At 36.4% G+C, this 15,080-nt stretch overlaps 1 pseudogene across 1 annotated transcript in view; it reads right to left on the minus strand.

Moving 5' to 3' along the window:
* Positions 1 to 4,648: 4,648 nt before the first annotated feature.
* The window catches only part of LOC308260113 (ADP/ATP translocase 2-like), a 33,259-nt pseudogene continuing 22,827 nt past the window's right edge, over positions 4,649 to 15,080 (minus strand). The window contains exon 3 of the transcript in view: positions 4,649 to 5,386. The product of the transcript in view is annotated as an ADP/ATP translocase 2-like (transcript). The remainder of the gene's footprint in view (positions 5,387 to 15,080) is intronic.

Here is a 15,080-nt window from a genome sequence, read left to right on the forward strand (position 1 = left end):
TTTGGCTCTTCTTTGTTAAAAGGCACAAGTGGTGGGCACATCTCTTCAGCCATCTTGGAATATGGCCATAGTAGAGAATTTTTATTATTTTATTTTGCTTTTGTTTGATATATATTAATTGCATACATTAAGGGGATATAATGTGATATTTGAGCAAATACATACAGCATGCATTGATCAAATGCATTCCCTTTTAATCTGTCCTCCCTTTCTCCTTCCCAACCTCAAATTTGGAGATTCGAAAGGCTACATGAAACATCATAGCAATGTGGTACTCTGAATTTTATTGTGAACTTAGCTCTACCAGTGAGGTTTAGACTTCCATATATTTTTATGTCAGTAATTATCATCCTTTCACTTCTGGTTGAAGCACTCCCTTAAATATTTCTTGTAAGGCTGGTCTTGGGGTGATAAATTCTCTCAGCTTTTGCTTCTCTGGGAAAGAATTTATTTCTCCTTCATTTCTGAGGAATACCTTTGTTAGATATAGTGTTTTTGGCTAGCAGTGCTTGTTCTTTTATCACCATGAATATATCATCCTATTTTCTCCTGACCTGTAAAGTTTTTGCTGAGAAATCTGTTCATAGTCTAATGGAGATTCCCTTATGTGTGACTTCATTTTTTTTCTCTTGCTGTTTTAGAATTCTCTTTATCTTTTACTTTTGACAGTTTCAGAACATGCCTGTAATCCCAGTATTTGGGACACTGAGACAAGAGGATAACAGATTCAAGGCCAGCCTTGGCCACTTAGCAAGATCCCTATTTCAAAATAAAAAATAAAAATGGCTCTGTATATAACTTGGAGGTAAAATATCTCTGTGTTCAATCCCCAGTACCAAAAGAAAAATAATTTATGACAGTTTTATTATATTGTGCATGAAGAGGACCTCTTTGGCTCAGATCTCTATGGCTATCTTTGAGCTGCATGAATCTGAATGTCCATGCCTTCCAAGGACTTGGGAAGTTTCAGCTACTTTGTTAAATAAACTTTCTGTTCCATACTTCATTTTTTCTCCTGTAACTCCCTTAATGCAAATAACTGTTTGCTTAATGGTAGCACATAAGCTCTGTAGGCTTTGTAAGTTTTTTTTATTTTTTTATTCTCTTTTTTCTCCTGAATATAACATTTCAAAAGACTTGTTTTCAACTTTGCTGTATTTTCATCTGTCTGTTCTAGTCTGCTATAAAATTTTTAGTTGTATTTTTCCTTTTCTTTTTTTTCATTGAATCCATTGGTTCCAAAATTTTTGTGCAGCTCTCTTTTAATGGTATCTCTGTCTTTTTTAATTTCTTATTCAGATTATGAAATTGTTTTTCTGATTTTGTTGAGTTATCTGTTATTGTCTTCCATGCCACTGAGTTTCTTCAATATCATTATTTTGAATTTGTAACTTCTCATTTCCATGGGTTCATAGAGGGCAAATTATTGTGCCTCTTAATGGTGAAATATTTCCTTGCTTTTTTTCATGTGGCGTGTATCTCTTCATGAATATTGTGCATCTGATGTCTGGTAGAATGGTCACCTCTTCCAGTTCTATGGTGTCATTTTTTTAGGGGAATACTTTTGCTTGTAGGTGTGTCTTAAGGTTTTGTTTAGGTAGGTGGTGTTTGCTTTTGTCTCAGATGGGCACAGTAGTGTAGTCTCTGAAGTTTTTCAGTTGTAGTCAGCAATATCTGTGAATACATCAGTGGCTCAGGCTACAGAAATAGTGGTTAGTTTTCTGGCTCAAAGTGGGGCTCTCCTGAGAGTAGTGTACCTGACTACCTAATAAACATACTCTCTGCATATCCAGTACAGAATAAACTTTTTTCTTGCATAGGACCACTTATTTCTTTCAGGACAGAGAACCACATGGGCTCCAGTGCCTGGGAACTGGACCCAGGCTCTGTGAGGCTGGGTTTTGAGCACTGTGGTCCCTGGGACATGGAAGGCAGAATATTTCACAGGAAGTTTGTTCCTAGGGAATATGGCACTGTAGTAGCTTGACTAGAGAATGGTGCATTGTTGAACGTGAACATGGTCTAAAGGCTGCATAACCTCAGGGATGGAGAAACACAGTAGCTACTGATTCCCAGAGCAGGATATACGTTTGTAGTGGTTCTATGGAGCTGAAACTTTGGTCTTGAGGGAAAGAAAGTACTATGTGAGGTCCTTCTCTGGGGCAATGTAACCTCCTGGGTTCCAGGAAGTTTTCTAAATTGGGATCCGGTTCTGTGAGGACTGCAGGGTCTCTAGCAGCAAAGAGTGTTAAAGGGAACTTTTAGGGCTTCCTGCTGACTTCTTCCCCGTAGGGCAAAATGCTTCCTTGTCCTCCTGAGATAAGCCTGTGAAGACAATATGAGGGAGCTGGGTGCTTCAATCTCTTTATGCAGTCATCCCTGTTCTCCTTGCTGCACAGGCTTTTCAGCACACCTGCTGCAGTCGATAACTCTTCTTCAAATATTCTTGTCCAAATATAATTTTTATTTTCTATTTTGTTCTTTTTATATAAAGGTATAGCTGTAGATACTGTATATACCTCTAGCTGGCCATCTTGCCCTATCCCTTTTAGCCTTATCATTTATTTTTTGCATATGTGCTTTTAAATTTTTTTCTATTTCTTCTTTCTAAGATGTCAACTCTCAGGGTCAGGACATTCACTGATTCATCCATCCATTTAGTAAATATGAGATACTGGGCAATTTAATTTGTATGATAGGGGTCAATGATGTGCTTCATTCTGTTCTAGATGTTGTGGGTTCATTTGTGAGTTAAACAGAAACTGGTTGTGTGATGGCTCTTTAGACGCACTTTTTGAAGTCAAAGGTACACACCTGCATTTAGGACTAAAAGAAATTTTTACATGGGTCCGTAAGAGACAGAGAAAAGGATGTCCACTCCAGATAAGTTTCAATCCAAAAGGATATAACATGGAGAATGGAGAGATAGCAATAGATGAGTATCATGAAGAGCAACGCCATAGTTACAAATAGTGTATTAATACCTGAGAGCAATTGGCTAGGCCTCAAGTGCATGTTGCTAAGTAGAAAGAAAAAACTATTAAATAAAATAAATTTTATGTGAAATAAATATATATAAAAAACAGCAGTGTGTGTGTGTGTGTGTGTGTGTCTGTACATGTGATACCAGGCTGGGACAAGAATGAGCATGGGAGATTAGAACAAAACAACAGAATGAATCAGTAAGTGAGTTGGTGAGCAAATCAGATCTAAAAGGGCAACATTCGATGGGCCAATGACACCAATATTAAGTGATGATTACTTAACACCTCAAGTGTTAAGGGCTCACTTTGTGTGTGGTACTACAGATTGAATTCAGGGGCATTCTATCTTCAAGTTACATCCCCAGCCCTTTGTATAATAATAACAACAACAACAACAACAACAACAACAACAACAATAATAATAATAATAATAATTATTATTATTATTATTAATTTCTTTTGAAACAGGGTCTTGCTAGGTTGCTGAGAGTCTTGCTAAGTTGCAGAGGCTGTATTTGAACCTTGATCTCCCATTTAGCCTTTCAAGTATTGGGATTACCATTGTGCCATCCTGAACAGGACTCTTTAAGCAACTCACTGTGTGTTGCAGGTTTAGAACTTACAGCCTCTTGGATCATCTAAGTGTGATTCATTCTTTCTCCAGTTTATCTAAAACATAAATCTGTTTTTTTCAGTTTTTCTGCAGTCATGTGTGGAACAATACTTTTTAATATTCCAAATTATGTCTTTGAGGACTTTAGAGATTCTAAATTCCAATATAAGGATTCAGTTGTGTTTTGTATTCTCCATTTATTGAGGCAAGGGAATGGTTACTAAAATGTTAATCAAAAAATTAAATTAACTAGATGCTTTAAGCTTTCCATTTGACTGATATTTTATGGTATGTGACTTAAATAAAGTTACAGAGCACTCTCCACCATTGTTGGCAGCAGTAAATGTGAGTCATGTAGTGACCCAGACCACTGAATATTGATTTCTTACAAGACAGTATATGAATTGGTTAAGAGCAGGGTGTCTGGATTCAGCCTGCTGGTATCTGTATTCTGTTTCTTCTACTTGCTGACTATAGGACTGGTATATTTGTATGATCTCACTACACCTCCATATTTTTTAAAGAAGGGGAATAATGTCTTTGCTTGCAAGGCTGTAATAAGAGTTAAATACAATTATTTCATGTTAAGCCCCTAAAACAGTGCTTACCACCCAATGTAGTCAATGTGGTCATTAAATGCTAGTCTTTTCTGTTCTCTTTTTTGTTGTTGTTTTTAGATATTTTTATTTCTTCAAATTTGGTATTTTTCAGGAGTGACTGAATTTAACAATATAAATGAGTTCCATCATTATTATCATTCTCATAGGAATGATGTTAAGAGAAAACTAGTCAAATAAATATTATCCCTTCCCATTTTCAACAAGTAAATAGTGGCCACTGATAGACAGCCAAGAGTCTGTCCAGAATGTTCATGATTCATTATGTAATAAAACATGCCTGTCCACAGGGAAATAGCCAGGAAATAATTTAGCATCCAAGGCAAGCACAAAAGCACCACTCATACTTCTGAAAATATTGGGGGGAAAACTTTGACAAAAGTTTTGCTTTCTTCATGATGAGCAATCTTCCTCCAACAATGGTGCATGCTCTTTTACATGATGTCAGTTCCTTTGTCCCCTGACCACATCATCTCGCAGCAGCAAAAAGTGTCAAATGGACAGAAAGTTAGCCCAGCAACAGCAGTGATGGATGATGGGACCCTCCAGCTGATGAAGATGTTAGTATTCTTGGGATCTCTTGATGCATTCCCTTTGCAGTGTCATAGATGCCAAAGTAGGCAGCTTTGCAGGTGATGATACTGTGCAGACACATTAAAGCCTTGGTATGGGCCCTTAATCCCATTGGAATTGTAGATCTTAAACAGGCAGTCACAGAGGCCTTTAAATTTTCTATCAGTTCCAGTTTTACCCACATCAGCTGATACATGGGTGCAGACAAAATTAAGAGGATCTTCAAAACACAATGGCCACACCAGCACCACCCAGTGCCAGGCTTCCTGCACTGTGACGTCTTGTGCACACAAAGCAGGGAGGTCTGCTTGTATTTATCTTTGAAGGGAAAGTTGAGAGCTTGGGGAGAGGGAGGAGTATCTGATGACAGTGGCCAGGTTACCATGCCAGATGGACAGAACTCCCTGCCCCTTGTGGATATGGACGAAGCAGTCTATTATCCCCCTGTGTTTCTTGTCCATGGTGATTTGCTTGCTGACATGCTATACTCGCAGCAGCAGCTTGACCTGCTCAATAGGCACTGCCACAGTCTTGGAGATGGCAGCACCATTCCACCTGCCAGGAAGTCCTTGGCAAAGGACACAGCAGCATCTGTTATGCTGAAAGAAAGGGAGGCAGGTGACTGAAGAATGAGCCTGGGCTAGGAATTGGCCTTGACTTCCAGGCTCCAGGCATGTTAGCTTTGTCTGTCTCAACAAAAGGGGTTCATTCCTTTATCTAACATGTATTCAAATTTCATTGCCATGCCCAACATGATTGTAGATACTGCCCCAAAAGAAGACCAAGAGGTAGACTTTTTTTGGTATTCTAATAATCAAGCAAATAAGATAAATATGTACAAAAATTACTGGTGTGTACATGATATAGGAAATAAAGGAAGAACACATAAGCAGATAAAAAAATTGTAGCCCCAAACTTTAGGAGAAAAGATATTAAAAAGATATGTTAGAACATTAGCTAAGAAAAATGTTAATGTTCTGAAATATTTATATTATCGTATAATTCAGATTTTTTAATGTGTAGTTTATGTTGTATTTAGAATATTTTGATATTTAGAATTTTGTTTTTTGATAAAAAAGACTCCCAAATTAGCACAAGCATATGGTCTCAAAAACACTAGGTTCTTTCCTGATTTATAGTGTTAGGAATTAGAGGTGAAAACCTTTTTCCCTGAAACTTTCCTCTTTTTTCCCTGGGATTTCTGATGAAAAAGAAAAAAAGGGACAAGTCCTGTATAAAAGACATTTGGGTAAGGGCTAATTGAGTGATGTGTGCATGTATCCCTCTGCCATCTTGTACTCCATTAAGATGTATGACTACAATATACCAATAAAATTTTTTTAAAAAAACAAAAGCTAAGTGCATATATGTATATACATATATATGCACATACATATGTATGTTAATATAAATACAGTCATGTGTCACTAAACAACAGGGACAAATTCTGATAAATTCAGTAAGGTGATTTTTGCCTTTGTATGAATATTATAGTATATTCTCACAGAGACTTAAATGGTATAGGTCAATCCTCAACATGGCTTCTCAATGCAATTGAGATATGAAGTAAACATAATATATATGAGTCTGGTGCCAGTTAACATAGCATGCTGTTTTACAGCAAACATTTTTATATAAATAGAAAAAACATACTTTAAAATAATGATAAAATATAATCTTCTAAATATATTGACCAATAATATAGTCATTTATTATTATCTAATATGTTATACTGCACATTTTATATGTTCTATCTTTTTATATGACAGACATGCAGTAGGGTTTTTTATTGGCGCATTATAGTTATACATCTTAATGGAGTACAAGATGGTAGAGGCATACATGCACACATCATTCATTTAGTCCATTCTTGAGTACTGCATTCTGCTCTGGTAGGTCAACTACAATATTGCTAGATGATAAAATTTCCCAACTCTGTTATAATACTATGGAGCCATTGTTGTACATATGGTCTATCATTGACGGGAATATTATATATCTCATTGCTATATATATATTCTTATGTAATGATATATGAATAAATATATACACATGTATTCTTATGTAATAGTATAATATATATATATATATATATATATATATATTCTTGTATGGCCCCAGTTAGTTCTTACAAGAGGTTTATTATAATAGAGCAACCCTGAACCTTGAATTATGTGCTCTCTCTCTCTCTCTCTCTCTCTCTCTCTCCCTCTCTCTCTCTCTCTCTCTCTCACCATGTGATTTCCCCTTTACATATATCCCCCTTTGCAATTCCATAAGTCATGAGGTCCTTGCTATAGTTAGTGCCATGTTGTTTGGATTTTAGCTTCCAATTCTATAAGCTAAATATACCATTTTTCTTTGTAAGTTATCTATTTTCAGGTATTTCATTATGGTAACAACAAATAGATATATATATATATATTTATATATAGATATATATATATATAAATAGATATATAAATATAGATATATAAATATATATCTATATATATATCTATATATAAATATATCTATATCTATATATCTATATATCTATCTATATATATATAGATATATATATCCTCTTCCCAGTGCAGTAGTTTAATACTTGAAAAATATGGTTTGAAGAGCAGAATATGGGCTAGGGATAAGACATCCTGCTTTTGCACCCTTGAATCCAGTAAGGTTGTGTTTATAAACCAGGGTCTAATTTAATTTGCTCATTCAGTTGCTGGTGAAAAAGAGGTAAAATGCTTTGCTGATCCTGAAGTGCTGAATGAAAATAATGAACATTTATACTTAACAAATTCACTCACTGGTAAATATGGCCATATTGCTACCATATACTGAGTAATCCAATCACCAGCTTCTATTTTCTTGATTAGTGGTATTGTATGATTAGTGGTATTGTATGAAGCAAGATGGACTGCACCAGACAGCTTTTATTCAATAATAAGAATTTGGAAACGCTATGTATGATAAGTCCAATTTCATACTATTCACAATTGAAATTTTAAAAGCTAGAGATTAAATAATAAATAAATGAACAAAGATAATCACAGAGAGGATTAAAAAAATCTGAATTTAAAAATGATCTTCCTAAGGGATATTTAAAGGTAGTAGATGGCAAGTTTGAATCCAAGACTGAAAGATTAGGAGAGATATAGTTTTATTTCTAAACTTCTAACTTGGGAGAATGAATAACTTATGAAATTGTTTAGAGAGAATTATACTTTAGAAGAGTGGGTTTTTTGGAAAAAATAACGAGTTCAGCAGAAATACGGATCTGAAGCTTGGATGAGATGTCAAGGCTGAAAGATAGATGTAGGTGTTATCAACATATGAGTATTAGTTACAGTCATAGAAATAGAGAAAATACATAGGTTAAATAGTAATGAACAAAAAGAAAAAGTTATGGGGAAAAAAGAGAAAATAATTAATATCAAGTCTAGCCAATGAATAAAATAAGAAAGAGTTGCCATAGGAGTTAGATCTAGGAAAATCCCGTACCCTCATCTAACTTGAAGACCAAGGAAGGAGAGAATTTCTAAAAGTTGGGGATGTCCAATTTGAAAATTTCTAAACAGAGAAGGGATACATTTTTTATGGTACTAGGGGTTGAACCCAGTGATATACTACCTACAAAATATACTTCTCACCTATTTTATTTTGTTTTGTTAGTATTATTTTGAAACAGGATCTCACAAAGTTCCTGAGGCTGGCCTCAAACCTGCAATCTTTCAGTGTCAGCTTCCCAAGTTTTGGGATTATAGGCATCTGCCAACATGTCCAGCTTAAGTATAATCACCGTTGTTTTTAGAAATTGAAGTAAATGAAAAAAATACTTGAAACAGAAAGTCAACTGAAACCTATCATAATACTCTGAGAGGCACTCTGCATAAGAGTCAACTTAAGATGGATCAAAGACTTGGAAATTAGACCAGACACTATGAAATTATTAGAAGAAAGCAGAGATTTAACACTCCAACAAATAGACACATATATAAACTTCCTCAATAAGACCCCCAAAGCTCAGTAAATTAAAACAAGAATTAATAGATAGAACAGTATGAAAATAAAAAGTTTCTTCTCATCAAAGGAAGCCATCAAGATTCTAGATAGAGAGGCTATAGAATAGGAGAAGATCTTTGCTAGCCATTCCCCTGGTAGAGGATTGACATCTAGAATATACAGAGTACTTAAAAGACTTAAAACTAAAAAAAAACCCTAATAACCCAATCCAGTTTTCCTCAGAAAACTGAAAATAGAACCACCATATGATTCAGCTATACCACTCTTGAGTATCTTTCCAAAGGGACTGAAATCAGATAATAGTAATACATGCATATCCATGTTTATATAGCAGCACAATTTATGTTAGCCAATTTATGGAATCAACCCATATGTCCATCAGCAGATTAATGGATCACAAAATTATGGGATATACATACAATGGAATTCTACTCAACAATAAAGAAGAACACAATGATACCATTTTCAGAAAAAAATGGATGGATCTGGAGAACACTGTTAAGTGAGATTAGCCAGTCACAGAATGTGAAGGGTCATATGAGGAAGCTGGGGAATAATTGGGGCATCAGAGAAACTTCAGATAATGGAGGAAAAACCCTGGTGGAGTGAGGGAAGTTGTTGTGGGGAGGGAGAGTTGGGAAGAGGAAACAATTTCACTGACATGTACATGTGTGAGAATAGCAATGCCGATCTCAGTATCTCCTATGGGGAAGAGGGGAGTGGGAGGGGGCGGGGGAAAGCCCACCAAGTGCGGAGTGCATGTATGTCACTATCATCATCAACCAAATTATCATGTGAGACTGTAAGGCACCAATAAAAGTATAAAAATAGTGCTCTGAGTGATCACAGCCAAAAGAAAAAAAAAGTAAAAGAATAAATGAGGGATAAAAGAGTAAAGAGACAAAGAAGAGTCTACTTTGGCAGGAATTGATGATGGCTAGATGTGAAGACTGGAGGAGACAAGAGTAAAGGCAGATTTTGCGGTTCTTCACTTTGGTGAATGGCGTTAATTGAGATGGGAAATGGCAGAGATGCTATTTTGGGGATATTTGGGGAGAAATCATGAGTTTTGTTTTGAATTTTGTCAATTGTGACAAACCTTAAGACACTCAGGCATATAGATGCCCTGAATGAATCTATATGTCAGGAAGCAGTATTGAGCTGGAGTTATCATTGAAAGTGGGAAAAACATGGGTTCTAGGATAAACAGGGGAGGAACTGATATTGTTCAGGAAGAGCTTGTGAGAAAATTGCTTAGTATAGAAAACTGACAGATAAATGACCGAGTGGAGCTAATTGACAACCTAAAAGTTTTATTAAGTACTTTCATAGAAGGAAACCAGCAAAGTCATAGTTAGGCATTCTGTTTAGAAAGCAGGGTGAATATAAAATAAGGCTAAAACATGTTCTAGAGTTTAATTCAAATTCTGGCCCCGACACCCACATATTGTGAGGCCTTGGAATATTTACCTAATCTTGAAGAACTACAGATTCCTTATGAGTAAAGTTTATACAACCTACCTTCCATTCAGTCATGGAGCTGAGTGGCTACTCAGCAGGAGCTACTCTCTCTCCATCTCCCACTCTTTTATCCTCTTTTTTTTTTTTTTTTTTTTTTTTTTTTTAGGTCTGGGGATGGAACTCAGGGGCATTCGACCTCTGAGCTACACACCCTGCCCAATTTTTTATTCTTTGTTTTGAAACAGGGTCTCACTGAGTTGCAGAAGGCCTCACTAAGTAGCTGAGGCTGTCCGCGAACCATGATCCTCCTGTCTCAGCCTCCCGAATTCTGGGATTACAAGCGTTCACCACCACGCCCGGCTTCTTTTATCCTCTTTCTCTCTTCCCTTTTTACTTTTCTTTTCTATGGGAAAGAAATGGGACCAATTACTTATAATGGACCCTGTTTTGGTTTTATAAAATCTCTAGTTAAAACATACAATTTTGTACTGACAATGGATAATATCTTAATCATAGGGAGAGGATGAATGCATAATTTAAAATTTAAAATTACCATTTTGATACTCAGGTAAGCATCACTCATTTAAAAAAAAGATAATTTGAAGAGATTTTGTTTCTAAGATGTATCACCTGTACACAAGGAAACGAGAGAGAGAGAGAGAGAGAGAGAGAGAGAGAGAGAGAGAGATCATTGAAAATTGAAAGAACTGGTAAAATTGTTAGAGATCATGAAATCTGATATTTTCTTTTTCTGTAGCAGAACCTTCAACAAACATTATACACACATATCTATCATATGTCTATAGTGTGTGTGTATATGTGTGTAAGTGTGTGTGTGTGTGTGTGTGTGTGTGTGTGTGTGTGTGTGTGTGTGTGTTTTACTGGGGATAGAACCATCCAGAGGTACTCTACATTTTGGTTATACTTCTACCCCTTTTAATTTTTTCTTGAAAGAGGGTCTCACTATGTTACCACCCACTGGCCTAGAACCTGCAATGCTACTGTCTTAGCCTCCAAAGTCCTTGGATTATAGGCATGGTGCCACCCAGTTCATCTTGAAATATATAACAATAGTTTTTAATAAAGTTTCTCAGATTGACTCAGGAAGGGGGGCATCTGTGCCTTTCTTACTCAGCCTCCCTAAGCCTTCTACTTCAGTTGTTCATGAAGATACTTCAGTAAAACTCCAGGGTTCTGAAGAATATACATTAGAATCATGGCTTTAGTCCTATTGCCTTATTTAATGAAAGAGAAACTGCGTCACATTAGAATAAGTGTCTTGCCCTAGACTCTGATGGTAGAATAGAGGGCCCTCTTGATAGTCCCGTCATGGCTTTAGTTTCACAAGTTATCAAGAGCTTGCATTTGAAGCAAATCACCACCTTCCCACTTTGTTTTTGTATCTAGTGTTCCCTAAGAATGAGAAAAGACTTAGAGTGTAACTCCAGGCCCTCCATCTCTAGGCAGAGCCCCAGGAAAAAATATATAAAGCTTTTCCTTTGGAGAACTGACTTACTGCCTGCCAAGTTTGATTAAGTAGGAGCAGTGGTTGGCCAGGGAGATGGAGCTGAATGAGTGGATTCCTTGAGGGCAGCCAAAAGTCTCCCACAGAGAGATGCAGCACAGAATTCCACTGGGACTGCCATGCTTATCTTGAAGCCAGGTCTTAATGAACAGACATTCATCTCTTGTGCTCAGATGAGGAGGCCACTTGGCAAAAAAGATGAAAGAACTGAGTTAAGTGTGGTCAGCAAGACATCAAAGAGCAATTGGGGGGATGGGAAAAGGGCTTGCTAGCTATTAGAGACTCAGATTTTAACCTTGTAAAATAGGCAACTGATTTTAAATCATTTCCAAGTTTTTTTGAGTAGCTACTATGTAAAAAAATTGTATTGTGAGTTTTAGATGGTTTCTTATTCTTGAGGAAAATAAGTTATTACTCCCCTCAGAGATGGCATAGCAAAAGAAGCAGACGTAAATTTAACTTATATAAAGTGGCAGTTTATTCATCTGTTATCTTCACTGTTTGATAAGATGTTTGGCTCAGCAGATTTATTTGTTGAATGCATTTATAGTTCATCTATTTAAAAAAAATCTGAAGCCTCTAGAACATGTCTCATGTATGAATTAATAGAATGGGAAATCAGAAAAGAACAGAAATATAATATAATTTTGGTTTGCAAGAGATTTGTAGTAAGTTTGAGTCATGGGTCTACCCCTTATTCTGTGTGAACATTCACAAATTATGTAATCTTTCTCTTCTCCGGTCTCCTCATCTGCAATATGGTATTAATGCCTACCTCATGGCTTATACTGAGAATTGCATAACTTACTACATGTAAAGTTAATAAGTGGTAAAAAAATTATATATTATTTTGCTTTACTTTACAGAAAAATTCTTCAAATTATCTTTTTATTGCTTATGGAATTTAAATTGCTATTGTATCTGCTTAACTTGTAAGGCCATTTTTGTCTTGTGTTTCTTTTTTGTTTGTAATATGCTTTACTAATGCAATTACAATTTTTCTTAGTAAAATTATTTTACTCATAATTAATTTTAGTTTCCTTCTACTTGCTTAGAGTCTGTTTTATTTTTGTTTTGTTTTGTTTATTTACAGGATATTTCCATCCATTTTGTTGTTCTGGTTACTATCAACATTATGCCACAGACTTCCAAATATTTTGATTATGATTTTCAATATAGAGTAGTTTTTATATTGGTAGCCACTATTTATCACACACACATGCACACGTGCGCAAACACAAAAACACAAAATGAAAGAGCAAGAGAGAAATACAGTCACACATAATTGGGAATTATAACTTCATGGAACACTATTTTGTCTTACTATGAGAACTATCAAATATCTGATAATCTGTGACTATAGAACCTGATTGAAGGCTTTCTGTATATCTAGTAGGCATTAGTGACTGCAAGTTTCACTAAATTGACCCAGCTGGGTCATTCATTTGAAAATACGTCAATGTTAATATTGTTAAGTCTTTCCTCTAGGGCACTGTAGGTTCCCTGGGAGGTTGCTACCAATTTCCGGTCTGGAAGGTCAAGGATTGGTGGTCAGTGTTTTGGAAGCAGAAAGAGGAAAAGTGCTCAGGGACTCAGTATCTAAGTACATGCTCATTTACACCTTTCCATGAAACACAGCACAACTCTTTTCTATTGGGCAAGCCATATTACAAAGACTGTTTTTATATTTTCAGAAATAAATATTTTTCAATTTATTGCAAAGGAAGGGAGTAATACCTGTTTTCACCAGCACTGTGAGTGATTTTATCTTTATAGGTGATTTCTAAAAAGATGTTCAACCAGCTTCCTAAGTTTAGCACTTCACCCTGTCTTTTAGAGTATAGAGGTTGGCACTTTCTGAGCCTGCTGGGCTTTTGTGGTCCCAGCTTGATCCATTCTCAGCTTTCAACCCTGCCAGCCTTCGACTTGTTTTTCTAAGATCTCTTTAATTACTTGCTACGCATCCTTCTGGTTTTACACCTTCATTTTGTTGCTGACATTCTCCTTGCTTCTCTCCTCATCCTACATACTTATGTCTAAAACATCCTTTACTGTCAGTTCAATGGGATTTTGGAAAAAAATAAAAATAAATATGAACACACATACACGTGTGTGTGTGTGTGTGTGTGTGTGTGTGTGTGTGTGTGTTACTGTAGATAGATCCCAGAGGCATTCTACCTCTGGGCTACATTTCAACGCTGTTTTATTTTTTGTTTGGAAACAGGGTCTTGCTAGGTTGATATAAGTCTCACTATTTGTTTAGCATGACCTCAAACCTTTGATCCTCCTGTCCCATCCTCCCAAGTACTGGGATTACAGGCATATGCCACCATACTCAGCATGATTTTTTCTTGGGCGGGGGGTACTGGGGATGGAACCCAGAGGAATTTTACCTCCTACACTCCCATCCCTATTTTTTTATTCTTTATTTTGAAACAGGATTCCACTAAGTAGCTGAGGCTGGCTGCGAATCTGTGATTCTGCTGTTTTAGCCTGCCAAGTACTGGGATAAGAGGGGTATTCCACCACACCTAGCTCATGGATATGGTGTGTGTGTGTGTGTGTGTGTGTGTGTGTGTGTGTGTGTTACTGGGGATTAAGCCAAGGTTTTCCACCTCTAGAAATATCTCTACCCCTATTTTATTTTTAATTTTGAAACATAGTCTCACTAAGTTGCCGAGACACTTGCTAAGTGTCTGAGGCTGGTGGTGAACCTGTGATTCTTCTATCTTAGCATGGATATGATTTTTAAGATGTCAGACACCTACCCAGATACCTGGTTGAGGAGGGATGGCCTATGTAGAAGAAAAGGAACAGTACTATTTGGGGACCACTGAGTTATTTTTACCCCAACCAGAGTTTGGAATGAGACTCTCCATTTGTTCGGGCAAATGGAAACTGCTCTTCTTTAAGTGGAGTGAAGAAGTGGGTGAATTTGAGGACCCCAAGGGAGTGTGGGCATTTAGTGGCTGCTTCACAGTTTCTCTAAAAAAAGTGTCAGCTCTGACAGGGTGTTGAAAAACATAAGGGAAAGAACATCTCAGACAATGCACCCTCTGCTTGACACCCTGGCTTTCTTTATAATAATCTTCTGGATAGAGCAGGACACTAGATTTCCTTTAAGAGGTACTTTCCCTCTGGTTTAGTTATGGTTTTCTTTTTTCCTTATGACAGTCACACTTGTACAAGTACCTGATGCAATTTCAGTGAATTGTTACTTGTCATAGATCAATGTGAGTTCCAGTACTGACAATTTCTCAAAGTACAGACCCCTTTAAAACCACCCTGTGAAC

Source organism: Muscardinus avellanarius (assembly GCF_963383645.1).
Source record: "Muscardinus avellanarius genome assembly, chromosome: 3".
Classification (NCBI taxonomy): Eukaryota; Metazoa; Chordata; class Mammalia; order Rodentia; family Gliridae; genus Muscardinus; species Muscardinus avellanarius.